Genomic DNA, 15,417 nt, shown 5'->3' on the forward strand with positions numbered 1-15,417 from the left:
CGCCGTTCCGGTAAATGAACAAGACAGCGCTACGTACGTATAGCAATATCCTGCTCGCACACCGGAGCGGAGCGTGAATCCGCATCCAATGTGATGACCGCCTTAGACTCGTTATTCTCATCTTCTTTTCACAGAAAGCAGCTCTAGCGACATGACTTTCGACACCATTGTATGTGGAGCGCGGGAGTTGTTGTGTCGGCTGTCTGGCTTTGTTAAAGTAACATTATTATACTTTGATGTTATTTCCGGTTGGAAACTCGTCCTTTACAAAAAAATATTGAAACGCTTCTCCAAGAAAGTCATGCGGTTAAAACGCTCAAATAATATCCCGAATAGGGTATTAGAATGTATTTAAAATAAATTATTTTACACCATGCATGAAATAAAGCACCAGAAGATTAATAGGAAAACGTAGACTGCAGTTATTTTTAGACACAATTTATATTTTTAAACCCTTATAAAACTATAAAGAGTAGGTAATTTGATTGTGACGTCACATGCTACTAGTAGTGTTTCATATAAATTCCATAGGAGCAAAATCGTTTTGACAGTTCGAAAAAAGGAACTGATCTGACTAATAGTCAAATACCCTATTATACGTATAGAATAACATGTAACCAAGCTCTTTGAATTGCTCTCTTCAGTTTAGGTAAAGCGAATTCATTGAGCAAAAGTTTATCTGACCGGATGCTAAATCCGAAATACTCGGACGGTGGGAAGCTGTTTATTTGCACAGAGCCAGTGTTTGAAATAGCTTTCCTGTGATCTGATTGGTTATTCAGGCACGACAGGGACATAGTGCTTAAGCTTAAGACTGGGCGGCCTTTTCGTAGGCATATTGGTCGAAAACGCATTTTTGGAAGGTAGAAACTCCGTTAATCTGGAACTTAAACCGTACTCAAATATCTTAACTATCAATGGAATTATTGCTATTGGTCTGTAAGCGTCGATATCCTCACTCTTTCCTTTCCCTTTGAATATCGGAGAGATTCGGCTTTCTTTAAGTGGGTTCGGAAAGATACCTTCGCATAGACACCTGTTATAAAACTATGGCGAGTACGGGTGCTAGTTCCGCGGCAACGGAGTGGACTAAGTTCACAGAGATGTCAAAAATATCCCTAGTTGGTTTTTTAGCTAATCGGGCCGTTATAATGTAAAATACTTCGTCAGGCGTGAAAGGTTTCGGCCTGATAAGTAGGCGTCATCATAGGCGTTGCAGGGGGTGGCATCCTATCAGACTTTCTTCTTTCCGTGAACTTTTTGTGTTGTATTTGTGAAATATAAAACCTGTCAAAACATCTGGATATTTACTGCTTTGCTAGCCGGACGATATACCTGAGTAGAAGGTAACAGAAGACATCTATAATTCTACATGTCGTATTGCCACTTTGTTATTAGACTAAAAACTATTTGCAATTACGCTAATTAGTGATATTTAAAAAAAAAAATGAAAAGGACAAGGTACTAAAACCCTTGAAAGTGTTAGATTGTGTGGGCGTGTTTCATAATCTAAAAATACAACTGGAAGTAGTCATCCACAATATACCTAGTTATGTTTTCAATTTTCATTCAAAAACACTGTCAATAATCGAAAGTTACGTTTATTTTAAGAAGCATGTCACCAGAACCGACATTCGCGAACTTTTGGCACGGAAACTGCACGATGACATGCATTTTTATGTCAAGTGCACACATCCGCGGATTGACAAACGTTGGGTAACTTTACATAAAGTACTTTTTGTAATGTTACCGTGGACGTTTAGGTAGGCCGGTGTTTTTTTTTTTAGAAATTACGTGACATGCAAATTAGAATTGTTAAAATGTCATCATTCTGATTCAGTTTCTCATTTTAAATAATAAATCGACAGTGTATTATTACTATTTTTAATCATATCAATCACCTTGATCTGAAAGGGGGATAGAAGTCAATTTATGTTTCTTAGACTGGTCTTATTTTTGTAAAATTCGATTTCTACTGCAAATCATATTACTTTTTGGCAACCGGGTTTTTTAACCTATTAGTCCCCGCTGAATCCGATTTTGCCAGTTGCTTGATCGAATTCTTGACCGGAAGTGAGATATTTGATATTAAAGGTACCTTTATTTAGTTTTTCGTAAATAACTCTTAAACGGTGGCTCACAGCCAAAAATGTTCTACGAGATAAGTTATCTGCATAAAATTGCCTACAAGAAAAATTCCGTACAATTTTTCGCTAGGAACAATATTCAAAGAGATATAAACGCAGGAAAGTTAATTATAATCACTTCTAAGGTCCCTTTTTTTAGTTTTTCGTATATGACTCGTAAACGGTGGCCAATATCAAAAAATGTTGTTAAAAGTTAATAATCTACACAACATTTTGTACAAAAAAGATTCAATACACTTTTTCGCAGGGACCAATGTTTAAAAAGATAATAAAGAGGGAAAGTTAATTATAATAAATTCTAAGGTTCCTTGTTTTTATTTTTTCGTTAATAATTTGTAAAGTATGACTCATAGCAAAAAAAATCTTATACATAAATAATAAACATAAAATTTCCTACAAGAAACATCTAGAACACTTTTCGCTAGGATCAATATTTAAAAAGACAAAGCAGCGTTAAAATTTATTATAATCAATTTTAAAGTCCCTTTTTAGTTTTTTGTACATAACTCGTAAACGGTGTCCTATATCAAAATAAGTTTTTAAGAATAAATTATCTACATAAAATTTCCTCCAAAAAACATCTGGAACACTTTTCTCTAGGATCAATATTTAAAACGATATTAAAGGAAGAAAATTAATTACCAATCAGTTCACAGGTCACTTTTTTAGTTTTTCGTAAATCATTCTTAAACGGTGGCCCGTTGCAAAACAATATTATAAATAAATATTGAACATAAAATTGTCCACAAAAAAGGTTCTGTACGCTTTTTCGCTACGATCAATATTTAATGAGGTATTAAAGGGGGTAAGTTAATTTGACGAGTTATTTACGAAAAATAAAAATAAATGACCTGTGAACTGATTGTAATTAAATTTCTTCCTTTAATATCGTTTCAAATATTGATCCTAGAGAAAAGTGTTCAGAATGTGTTTTGGAGAAAATTTTATGTAGATAATTTATTCTTAAAAACCTATTTTGCTATTGGTCACAGTTTACGAGTTATTTACAAAAAACTAGAAAGGGACTTTAAAATTGATTATAATGAACATACCCGCTGGTTTGTCTTTTTAAATATTGATCCTAGCGAAAAGTGTTCTACATGTTTCTTGTAGGAAATTTTATGTTTATTATTTATGTGCCAGATTTATTTTTGCTTTGAGTCATACTTTTCAAATTATTAACGAATAAGTAAAAACAAGGAATCTTAGAATTTATTATAATTAACTTTCCCTCTTTATTATCTTTTTAAATATTGATCCCTGCGAGAAGTGTACACAATCTTTTTTTTAGAAAATTTTGTGTAGATTATTAACGTATAACAAGATTTTTTGATATTAGCCACCGTTTACGAGTTATTTACGAAAAACTAAAAAAAGGGGCCTTAGAAGTGATTATAATTAAATTTCCCGTGTTAATATCTCTTTGAATATTGATCCTAGCGAAAAATTGTACGAAATCTTTCTTGTAGACAATTTTATGCAGATTACTTATGTGTAAGAACATTTTTTGCTATGCGCCACCGTTTAGGAGTTATTTACGAAAAACTAAAAAAAGGGACCTTTAATATCAAATACCTCACTTCGGGTCAAGAATTCGATCAAGCAACCGGCAAATTCGGATTCAGCGGGGCCTAATTAGGTTAAAAAACCTGGTTGCCAAAAAGTAATATGATTTGCCAGTCGAATCAAGACGGAGAGCGATTTTGAATTTTTATGTCTAGTCTATCTCTACCGTACTGCATATCTGGCTCCATCTCAAAATTGAAAGTGTATTATTTTGGAATTTTAATCTAAATTTCAACATAAAAGCCACACCAGAAGAACTAACTCTGTGTAGTTAACTAGTTCGGTATTCGTTTTTTTTTATGAAAAAAGACAACCAATTTGCTGCGAAAATTTATATTGTAGGTTAAAGTTTATATTTATATTTATGTTGTTTTCACCCAAGCAAGCCGATCACCATAAATTATCCCTAGGGACTATTCTCAAAAACACCTTAACCTTTTCACAAATCTCTAAAAGTTGGTTGACATAATATTCCTGTTAAATTATTATAAGAATATTAAATTCGTCTTATAGATATAATGGATGTGCTTGTAACATTAACGCGCATCCCGTGATCTGGGTTTACGAGAATGACTGTTACTTTGTATTTTGTGTCCATTTCATTATTCACATCGATATCAATACATCAATTTACTTAATATATTATAATTTAATGCAGGTACCTAAACATCATACGTACCTACATACATTACACATGTCATGTCAGCACAATCATTATTCATCTTTCTTACGGGTTTCGCGGCCTTGTCGGCCATTTTCTTGTCATCAATTATATAAATTCATCATAATTGCGACACAGATTCATGATGAGACATACCTACAGGATTTATTATACAGGTGACTCCAGATGCCAAGGGGCGGTAATATAGTTTTTACGACCTCCATGTTCGCGGCTAAGAATAAAAGCTGTCTGCCTGATGGAATCTATTTTGGACAGGATTCACGGCTCTTGTGTCCCGAAGGAACTTGGCATTGAGGTCAGGCGCAGGTTTATGTCAATGTTTTGGATGATTCATTTTTTTGTTGTCAATGGAAATTGGGGTGGTCCCAAACAATATAAAGTTATGAATCTTTCTCCTAGTCCTTTTTCCTAAGGTTCATAGGAATTGTATAAAGAATTCTTATGTATACTAATTTTTAGACCAATCAAACATCAAGTTCTGCGTTCTGTAATATAAAAATGCTTCTCAATTTCTCAGCGGAAGCTTGTGTTGATCCCTCTGCCTCTGGGCTCTTGAACCATTCTTTAACTCCACTAAAGTGCATCTTTGTGAAAAGGTAGTGAATCCTCTGTGGACTTTCCGACCACCCTTCTATCTTCAGCGGAAAATACGGCATCATCTTTGAGTTACTGATCAAAATATGCCAAAAAACTTTGTAATCCTGATCAATGAAAAAACATTCTATATCATCAACAGTGATCGGGGATTTGGTTGCAACGCCGCGGGATCTAGTAGAATTTTTTGTATGGATACGGGAGTAAGCACGCAATATGGATTGAATTTTTCACAAAAACGCTATCTTAATATTTTTGAAATACAATTACTTACCTACTAAAAACATACCATTAAGAAAAAAAAACATTATTTACCCCTAGTGGCAACCAAATCCCCGATCACTGATTATCAAGGAATGTAGCTTTCAAGTATATACCTGGGTAGGAAAGCTTAGTTTCACAGTCGAGGCGAAACCATTTTGTAGATCCACATAATTATTCCCGAATGACTACAGTGATTCTGGAGAGAGTGGCTCAGTCGAAGGACTGCGTAAGCACCCTATCCCAACACATGCACCTATTAGATCACCACCTATCTTCAGCGGAAAACACCTCTGCATCTCCACGTCACGGGTGACGGCGCCGGCCCACACACATTCCGCCCCGCCTCGGCGCCCGGCCAACACTTTCATATAGTTTAGTTACGATTTCGAAAACGACCCGACGCGTCCGCCGCCGGCGACAATACCCGATTTCTCGAATCGATCCCACAAATCGAGGCTTCGTCTCTCTTACGTTGTACGGTGTTGTGCTCAGTGCAGTGCCTTAAAGGATTACTTTCCTTGAAGTTTACGGTACGTGATTTTATTGCAGAATTTTTGGCAAAATTTCTAGTTATTTTAAGAGTCTGTGCTGTACAAGTTCAAAGTTAGTTCCTGTGCCTTCCAGAAAAATCAAAGCTGGTTTGATGGATGGATTCTTTTAAAGTGATGTCTGGTGCATGCTTTGATTCTGTATTTAATGCTCGATTTTACGACCGTTAAATGCAATATCTCTTCCGGATATTTAAACATCAAAATCAGTCTATAGATAAAGTTATATTTAAACTAGAAACATCTAGCGCATCTGACAGAATTTCTGCAGAGCGTTGAATAACCGTTGAAATTACCAAGCAGTGCGGCGAACGTCGAAATCCAGGAGGCCTTCGAACGAAAATAGCCCGAGACGTAGCCACTTTGCTTGTGAAAAGTTTAACACTGGACACCCGCATGGTTATACTTCACCTTGCTAGATGGCGTGAGTGAGTCACTCCTGTGGAGTGCGCTCGGCTTCTGTTTCAATGTAGGGCTTTCAGCTGATCGCGGATGATCGATTGGATATGTTTGGATTGGCAGGGCAAGCCGATTGATGTATCGTAGTACATTAATATGAAGTGTTTTTAGCGTGGCAACAGTGTACCAGTATAGTGTCCAATATATACATTATAATCCGACTGTTTTAATAACCCGTCATCAATCAAGTTTACGGATTGCTGGCGTTATCAATAAGAATATTCTGAAGTGTTAGCTACTTTCAGTAAAAGCGCTGGTGGCCTAGCGGTAAGAGCGTGTGACTTTCAATCCGGAGGTTGCGGGTTCAAACCCCGACTCGGATCAATGAGTTTTTCGGAACTTATGTACGAAATATCATTTGATATTTACCAGTCGATTTTCGGTGAAGGAAAACACCGGACTAATCCCAATAAGACATAGTTTACCCTCTGGGTTGGAAGGCCAGATAGCAGTCGCTTTCGTAAAAACTAGTGCCTACACCAATTTTCGGGATTAGTTGCCAAGCGGACCCCAGGCTCCCATGAGCCGTGGCAAAATGCCGGGATAACGCGAGGAAAGCGACTGGCAAATATCAAACTATATTTCGTACATCTGAGTTCCGAAAAACTCATTAGTACGAGCCGGGGTTGGAACCTGCGACCTTCAGATTGAAAGTCGCACGCTCTTACCGCTAGGCCACCAGCGCTCCCATTTAGCTTCTTCTTTTAGCGCATTTTGGCATCTTCCTTCAACCAAAAATATATGTGATTTCTAAGAGCCTTTGACCTGCTACCAGCATATCGATAAGGCATAACAGGACCCTTGTTTACTGGTATTAACGCGAAGTGTTATATAGGTTATAGGTTCTCGCGGGCTTGGTTTCCGCAACTCGACGTCATATTATTGCGCCTATTTAACGCGAAGTGTTAATGTCAACTTAGGCTACAAGGTAGCATACTCTCCAGGGACGCAAGGGAGCCTTCAACGTACACGAGCTCTTAACTGAGGAAACTTTGTTACCAAGGCGGATAAATTATTTAATTTATCAGCAATAACTCAGCTCAATCTAAAACTGCGTCCGTCGGACACTCAAACATAAAATTTACTATAAATCCACTTAAACTGCAAGTAAGAATATTTTATGGGTCGAAATAGAACTATAATTATCAACAAATCACGGTCACACACTTCAAGCTCATTTGTCAAAGAGTTTATTATCTCGTTAAATGTTAAATAAACGTTAAACAGCAGTGTAAACAAGGCATAATGTCAAATAGTAAATCTAGGTTTATTTGAACAATATTTCAAATGAATAGACCAGTATTTAGAATAACTATTTTTACATCGTCTAGGAAACAGCTAGAACTATATCGAACTGGAAAGAACTTTTTAAGAAATATCTCGGTCACGGTCGAAATTCCTGGAAACTTAATGAGGTGTATTAGGGTGATTCCGAATACTCGAGATAGTCGGATAGTTCCGAAAATGAACTACAATATCATGGAACTATGGATGTTTTTTTGTATTACCGCCATTTTGAGGTATTCGAAATGAACCGAATATACCTTACTAATGGTATCTTTTTGCAATGGTATTTTTAAGAAAATTCAACGATCTACAAACAAAGAAAGAGAAGAGAGATGAGCGAACAATCGAAAGAACAATTTATGAATATTGAATTTTATCAAAAGGAAAGCATTGGTTTTTACTTTAATCATTATGATATATGATGTAGAATATAGATGGGGATAATCCCACTCATTGGAGTGCCTATATTTTTTTGAAATCATTCATTGGAATGATTTCAAAAAAATATAGGGGCGACCATGACCTCGAAAGTTCTGATAATTAGGAGATTCACGGTAACTATTTTTTACTCTAATTTGAGATTAAATCTATGACTTCAGTATTATCAACTGATGCATAACCCTAGTATCCCCAGACCGTAGCAGCAATGAGTTAATAGGGTATTATACTGTATTTAAAATAAATTATTTTACACCATGCGTGAAATAAAGCACCAGATAATTATTAGAAAAACACAGATAGAAGTTATTTTTAAATACAAGTTCTATTTAATAAATCGAATAGAAGTATAAAAAGTATGTGTGTTGACCGTGACGTCACGATGTAATGTTTCATATAATTTCCATATTAGCAAATCGTTTTGACAGCTCTAAAAAAGTAACTGATTTGACTAGTAGGAAAATACCCTATTATCTGAGTGTAATCTGAAAAGCTTTATTGCTTTAGATATACTCAGAAGAGGAACCCTACCGCTTGCTTTCTTCTTGTCTAAATCACTTATAAACCAGGAAATGGTGATTCTACATTCAAACAACACACATTAACCCTTTACCAGACTAAGGGATATATATTTCCCACATACTTCAAAAATGTGTTCTATTGTCGATGAGTAAGACTGACATTGCCGAGAATTGCCACGAACAGAAATACATGGCACACGATGGAGGAGGCCTATGTTCACAAATGGACATCTCAATAAATAATTAAGAAATAGAATAGAATAGAATAATTAAATTACTTATAAAATTAAACTATTATATTAATGCATGGAACAATAATCTAAATCGAAAATATTATTAATACTAAATCTATCTATATAAAATAATAATAATAATTGTATATTATGTAAACTAAATGTAATATTTATTGGAATAAATGGCTCTACAACTACTACTACTACTAAGACTGACGTTCTATTGTCAGTTTTGAACTGTCAGCCTGGTAAAGGGTTAAAATAATATGATTGGTTGAAATAAAAATGGGAATGGCTAAAATTATTATTTTTATGGGTATAAAGTTAATCGTTTTTAAGGCAAAATCCAGTGATAATTATGAATAAAAGTTCACCGAAGGCTTCTTAACAACCACATTAGAAGTAAGAGTGCAAGTTTAGGAATTTAATGGGTCTTATTTGGCTGTGCGAGGCCAAAACTAATTATAATAGGTCCATGGGGTCCCAGCGCGCATAAGTTGTTCGCAGAAATCGCGAAGCGTCTGGTTGACGTAACTGGTGACCAAAGAGCTGGCGGCTACCTCGCACAACGTATCAGCATTGCGATACAGCGAGGAAATGCCGCCAGCATCCTTGGTACAATGCCTCAAGGGCCTATTTTAGATTTAAGCTAGTTATTAATTTAGTTTAGTAGTACCACTGTATATATATTGTATGTAAATAAATGATTAAAAAAAAAAAAAAATTATATTAGGTCCTTACCTATGAAATTGGCGTTTTTGTTCATAGATATAAGTCTGATCCTAGTTTTTTTTTTTACAAAAGTACATACACAATTACAATAAAACTACAGTGCACTCAATAAACAACGATTTTACATACAATTAATTGTTATTTTTTATTGTTAAGTGTTCAGAATTAAGCCTTGAAAATAGGTCTTTTCATGTGCTGTCGGTTCGAGTATTAAAATTACTTATATTTTTCTAATGGTACCAATTTTCAAGAAATGGAGATATTGAAAACATACCTTAAAGGTGTCAAAAATTACTGGAAAAATTTTGTTTGGTTTGAATTAGCCATCAAAAAAATATCCGCAAAATTAATTGTATGGAAATTCGTGTTTCGTTGAAATTCTCCGAACAAAACGCCAATTTCATAGGTAATGACCTAATAATAGACAATGACAAGCGAAACCAGTTAACACACCTCTGAGGCTACATGTGTTCATAACAATTACAAGCTTGATTTAAAATAGAATGACCAATAAATATGTCATGTCACCAGTCAGCCATTATATCGTTTATGTGTCGTTTCAACATCATTAAACATAATGTAGTGATTACCAATTAATGCACCTGATCAAAATCTTAAATTTAATTTGGGTTGAATCCATGGACGAGTATTTGCATATGAAAATTCTTAATGAGCAATTTCAAGGATTAATTGTTATATTTTCCCTTATTTTTATATTCCGCTGGTATCTTACGTTAGGTACTAAAAGTATTGCGAATTAATTACATGTTCAAGTTCCACTCCAGATAATATTGATGAAATAACTTTAAACTTTTCATCAAATACAAAAGTACCTACAATTTACGGCCTTATTCGAACTTTAAGATATGGAAAATTTGCTAAAGATACGATATGGATCGGAATGTCAGTGTCAAAAGTGACGTTTTTGTTTGAAGAAAAGGCGGATAGGTATTTTATCTAACTGCCCGATTCGAACTTTAAGATACGTCACTTAATAGATCTAGAAACGGTTAGATGTGTCAGGGTGTCAAAAGTGCCGTTTTTGTTTTAGGAAACGTCACATTTGACACTGACATATTTAATATCGAATCCATATCGTTTCTAGATCTATTAATTGACGTATCTTAAAGTTCGAATTGGGCCGAAAGTATTTCATTTGGCAGCTTCATGCGCGTGAGCAATAACAAGTAAGACAAGCGTAGAGATGCTACGAATCAGCGTAGCAAGACCGCGCGGCGTAGCCCGTAGCCTTGTCGTCTATAATACACTAACAAGTGTTGTTTATACAATGTTTATTAGATGAAATATGAAATGCACTACTACCACAACAAAAGATAGAGAGATAGATAAACCGTTTATTCGCTTGCCACAATACACACAAAAAATATTTCAATACGGTAAAGAAAACCGAAGGATATATGGCTACTTATGTGTTAGTGAAAATTTGAAGTTACCAACACATTTTTCCGATATTATATTGGTAATCTTGATTGTACAGTAAATGTTATTTATATAATTATTAAATAAAAAAATGTCGACTGTACATATCAGTCGTCTTAGGATAATGAAAATGTCACGTATGTTCACAATACGTTTAATTCGTGTACACATTCAATAAAAAAAACCCTACTAATGTTAAGATTTTAAACCGTTATGTGCCAAAACAATGCCTTAATCATTTTGGAAAGGAGCTGATACCTATTCTTATTTATTTATTTAAACTTTATTGCACAAAATACAAATAAAATGGCGGACTTAATGCCTAAAGGCAACAACAAACTGCTGGATCGATTTTTAACCAACATAAGAAATCGAAACGAATCGAAAATCGAAATCAAAATCGGTCCATCCGTTTGAGAGCTACGATGAAACAGACAGACACAAAGACAGACATTGGCATCAAACGTATAACACTTCTTTTTGTGTCTGTGATTAAAAGTACACAAATTGATCAAGACTTGACAAGTGCCACTACAATAACAATTACCTTTTTTTGACGCAGGGGTTAATGCATTTACGCATCTCACCCCCAGGCTGGGGAAATCCATTGGGGGGTTGTATGTGGGACTCGCTCCTCCCGTAACATCATCTGCTAGCCAGAGGGAGGGTAGGAGAATACCCACTAAAACCCCTGCGGCGTCACCCTCTATGCCGTAAGGGGCCCACTGATTAATAGTCCGCCGGACGGTATCGGCCTGTCAGTTAGAACAAAATTTTGACAGTACCGAACAACTTACAGGCCGATATCGTCCGGCGGACTGTTAATCAGTGGGCCCCTTTAGGGGAGTGTCATAGGATCGAATAACAAAAACCTTTGCCACGATACTGGTAATGACGGGGACAGGTTTCGGAGACTGGTGTCGCAATTATACGATAATGAGGAGAGAAAAGGTTACTATAATTATACACAACTGCCAACTCATGAGCCAGGGCTTGTCATTAGAATAATAAATGATACAAATCTATTTGAAAATAGTTATTGTCCTAAAAATCTTAGAAAAAATTGTGATGACATGTAAATAAATAGTTTTTATTTTTTGGGACAATTTATTCCAAATATTCATAGTTAATTAATTCACATTTTTTATGAGTAATGTTGGTGCGAGCACACACGTCAATGAAGACATAATTATGATTAAAATTAATACTTAAAATATATGCAGTATTCCTCTCGATGTTTTCCTTCACCGAAAAGCTAGTGGTAAATAAAATATCAAATGATATTTCGTACATAAGTTCCGAAAAACTCATTGATACGAGTCAGGATTTGAACCCGCGACCTCCGGATCGAAAGTCGGACGTCATATCCACTATTAAAATGTACTGTTTAAAACTTAATTTTCCACGTATTAAATAATAAAAAGAAATGCTACTAAATACGTCAAACCAGAAATGAGTATACAGGTTTGTTTTTAGCCGACTGCGTCGGAAGGAGGGTGATGTTTTTGAGGTTAGAAGTGTTTATAGTTAGCAGTGCGCTAAATTCCGTCTAACATTGTTTGATAACAACTCATCGAGACGCTTACCAGCGGTCGGGTTTCAAAGAACTGCACAGTTTAATGCATATTCTTAGGTATGAATATTATGTAGGTCATCCTGAACAAGTTTTACTACGGAGCCAATCCCGAAAACGCAAAAAAAATTGTTGTTTCATAGAAAACATTAGCATTATTCGTCCAAACGTATTAGACAGCATATTTTTTAATTACGAGTATATTGTTTTAATATTTACACGCATAAATATTTAGTAAATAAGGAGGGCCCGACGAGTAAGAATAAAAAAGTGCACGTGACTAACAAAGTAACTTTCAGTTGGCAAGAGAAAATCTGAATAAGTAGTTAGAAGGTTTTTGTTTAGAAGAAACTAGACGTAAATGCTATATTCATCTCTCCTATAATGCATTATTTAGTAATTGCATAATTATTTCCTATTCATTGGATACGTAATCAGAATCACGTATGTACAAATTGATCATTTTTTAGGGTTCCGTACCTCAAAAGGAAAAAACGGAACCCTTATAGGATCACTCGTGCGTCTGTCTGTCTGTCTGTCTGTCTGTCTGTCTGTCTGTCCGTCTGTCACAGCCGATTTTCTCCGGAACTACTGGACCAATCAAGTTGAAATTTGGTACACATATGTAAGTTTGTGACCCGAATACGGACATGTAACGTAAACAAATGAATTTTAAACATGGGGGCCACTTTTGGGGGTAAATGAAAAAATGAAAAAAAATTTTTTTTTTAACTATATCATGTTACATATCAAATGAAAGAACTTATTGTAAGGATTTTAAATATTTTTTTTTATAATTTTCGAATCAACAGTTTAGAAGTTATTCAAGAAAATAGGCAAAAAATGACCATTCCCCCCCCCCTTATCTCCGAAACTACTAGGCCTAAAATTTTGAAAAAAATACATAAAATAGGTCTATACCTATAGATGACAGGAAAACCTATTAGAAATGTACAGTCAAGCGTGAGTCGGACTTAATTACAGTTTTTAATCCGACCCCTACGGATTTTTTAAAGAGATTTCACTCACGTTTCACATAAAAAATACATTGTTAACAGTGCCGGATTACTTAGAGTAGTAGTTTTCTTAGAGTAATTGGTGATAATTTTCTGATAAGATAATCATTTTAAATATTTAACGGTCTTACCTACTTACGAGTAATTGTAAGGTCAAATTAAAAATAATGTTTAAAAAAAATGTTAAATTGAGAGCTAGCTTAAAGTTTTTGTACTCGTCGACTTTAATGGTTGAATCAATAAAGGCTTTGTAACCAATAAGCAAAACAAGCACGTGCTTACGGCACCACGTTCAGGGAGGGCACCAAAATGCCAGGTTGAAAAAGGTGAACAAATTTTAAAATTAGGGACAGACACATCGTTTTTACCACACGATTTTCTTAGCTATCCAAAAGCTAATTTGTAAAAATAATGGCGCGTAATTCTTTGGGAAACAATCGGTAGCAGTAGAAGAGTCGTGATTACATGCATAGATTCGATTTAAACCCACTCTTTTGCGGTTCGGCGTTAGGTCTTATGCGAGGCCTTCTGCCTTACGGCAAAGTTGATCTTCTGCCTTAATTACACTTGGGCGTGGATCCAAATCCAAGCTTTCCTCTTTCGCAGCTGGGCCTACTGCCTTTCTCACACTTCGCCAATTCAATTCCAAGCTCTCTGCTTTCTTGCATATTTTATGCATGAAAACAACCTCGCTGAGACCCTTAAATATCGAGCCCTATGCGAAGCTAGGCTGATAGAAAACTGTCCCATCCCTTCTCTGTATGAAATCCTGGATTCGCGCCTGGTTGGGACTAAAACTAAAATTGCGTTTTTATATCGAAAAATTTTCGAGCTCGCTTCGCTCGCGTTTTCAATTACTTTATAAGGTATGATAAAGGTGACATTCGGGTGGCGACTGCAGCAACATTACTCTGTTGCAACGTTACTGCTGCAGTACTGTCAACTTCCGTGATAAAATGATGTGACTGATTTCCATACTAAAAGTAAAAATGTACAACTGTCTATCATATTGCGTTTTTATATCGAAAAATTTCCGCGCTCGCTTCGCTCGCGTTTCTATTACTTTCTACGCTATGATAAAGGTGACATTCGGGTGGCGACTGCAACAGCATTAGGTACTCTGTTGCAACATTACTGCTGCGGCACTGTCAATTTTCGTGATAAAATGATGTGACTGATTTCCATTCTCAGCTGTAATGCGGCAATGAACTTCTCTCAATTTACCAAAAAATCAATGTAATCTTGATGACCCTAGGGAGAGGGGGCACCTAGAAATGCTTAGGGCATCAAAATATCTTAATCCGGCACTGATTGTTAAAAATTGTGTAATATACGGAACCCTTGGAACGCGAGTCCGACTCGCACTTGGCCGGTTTTAACCTCTTGTGAATCTCCTGCGAATTAACGCAAGGTATCTGCGATGGTATTATTTATTTACTTATCTTACTACTAATCTAAGGGCCTCTATTTTTCTCACGCTTCACTTTTTAGGCAATTCTTTGAAATTTTCTGAATTTATCTAATTAGTGTAAGCTTCGTAAAACCAAGTTTTATATAAACTCAATCATTTTGTGTTTTGAAACCGTGAAAAACAGATTTGACCCGGTTTTGTTTACTAGATGGGCTTGCACGTGGCTCATAATCCGAATGAAATGAATGAATGAAATAATGGAAGCCGTTCAAACATTCAACAGTCATAAATTACGTTTTACGACTTGTCAAATAGGTTTTATTGTTAAGAGCCCATCAGCGTGCACACTAGCGCTACTGCTAAATAATCGTGATTATTTAAATTTAACGAAAGATATTTAAAAAAGAGGGCCGCTACGTACTGTATTTTGTAGTTAAGTACCTTTTGAATACATCAAACTAGTTTTTATGTTGCTGGATTCGTCAATCTATGCGTCCAAAGTTAAA

At 35.6% G+C, this 15,417-nt stretch overlaps 1 protein-coding gene across 1 annotated transcript in view; it reads left to right on the forward strand.

Annotated features, from left to right (window-relative positions):
• Nucleotides 1–5,617: 5,617 nt before the first annotated feature.
• LOC134801507 (twitchin) overlaps nucleotides 5,618–15,417 on the forward strand; it is a 159,122-nt gene continuing 149,322 nt past the window's right edge. The window contains exon 1 of the mRNA XM_063774119.1: nucleotides 5,618–5,783. The gene's annotated coding sequence lies outside the window, so the exon portion shown is untranslated. The remainder of the gene's footprint in view (nucleotides 5,784–15,417) is intronic.

The sequence above is a fragment of the Cydia splendana genome, chromosome 22, assembly GCF_910591565.1.
Source record: "Cydia splendana chromosome 22, ilCydSple1.2, whole genome shotgun sequence".
Taxonomy (NCBI): Eukaryota; Metazoa; Arthropoda; class Insecta; order Lepidoptera; family Tortricidae; genus Cydia; species Cydia splendana.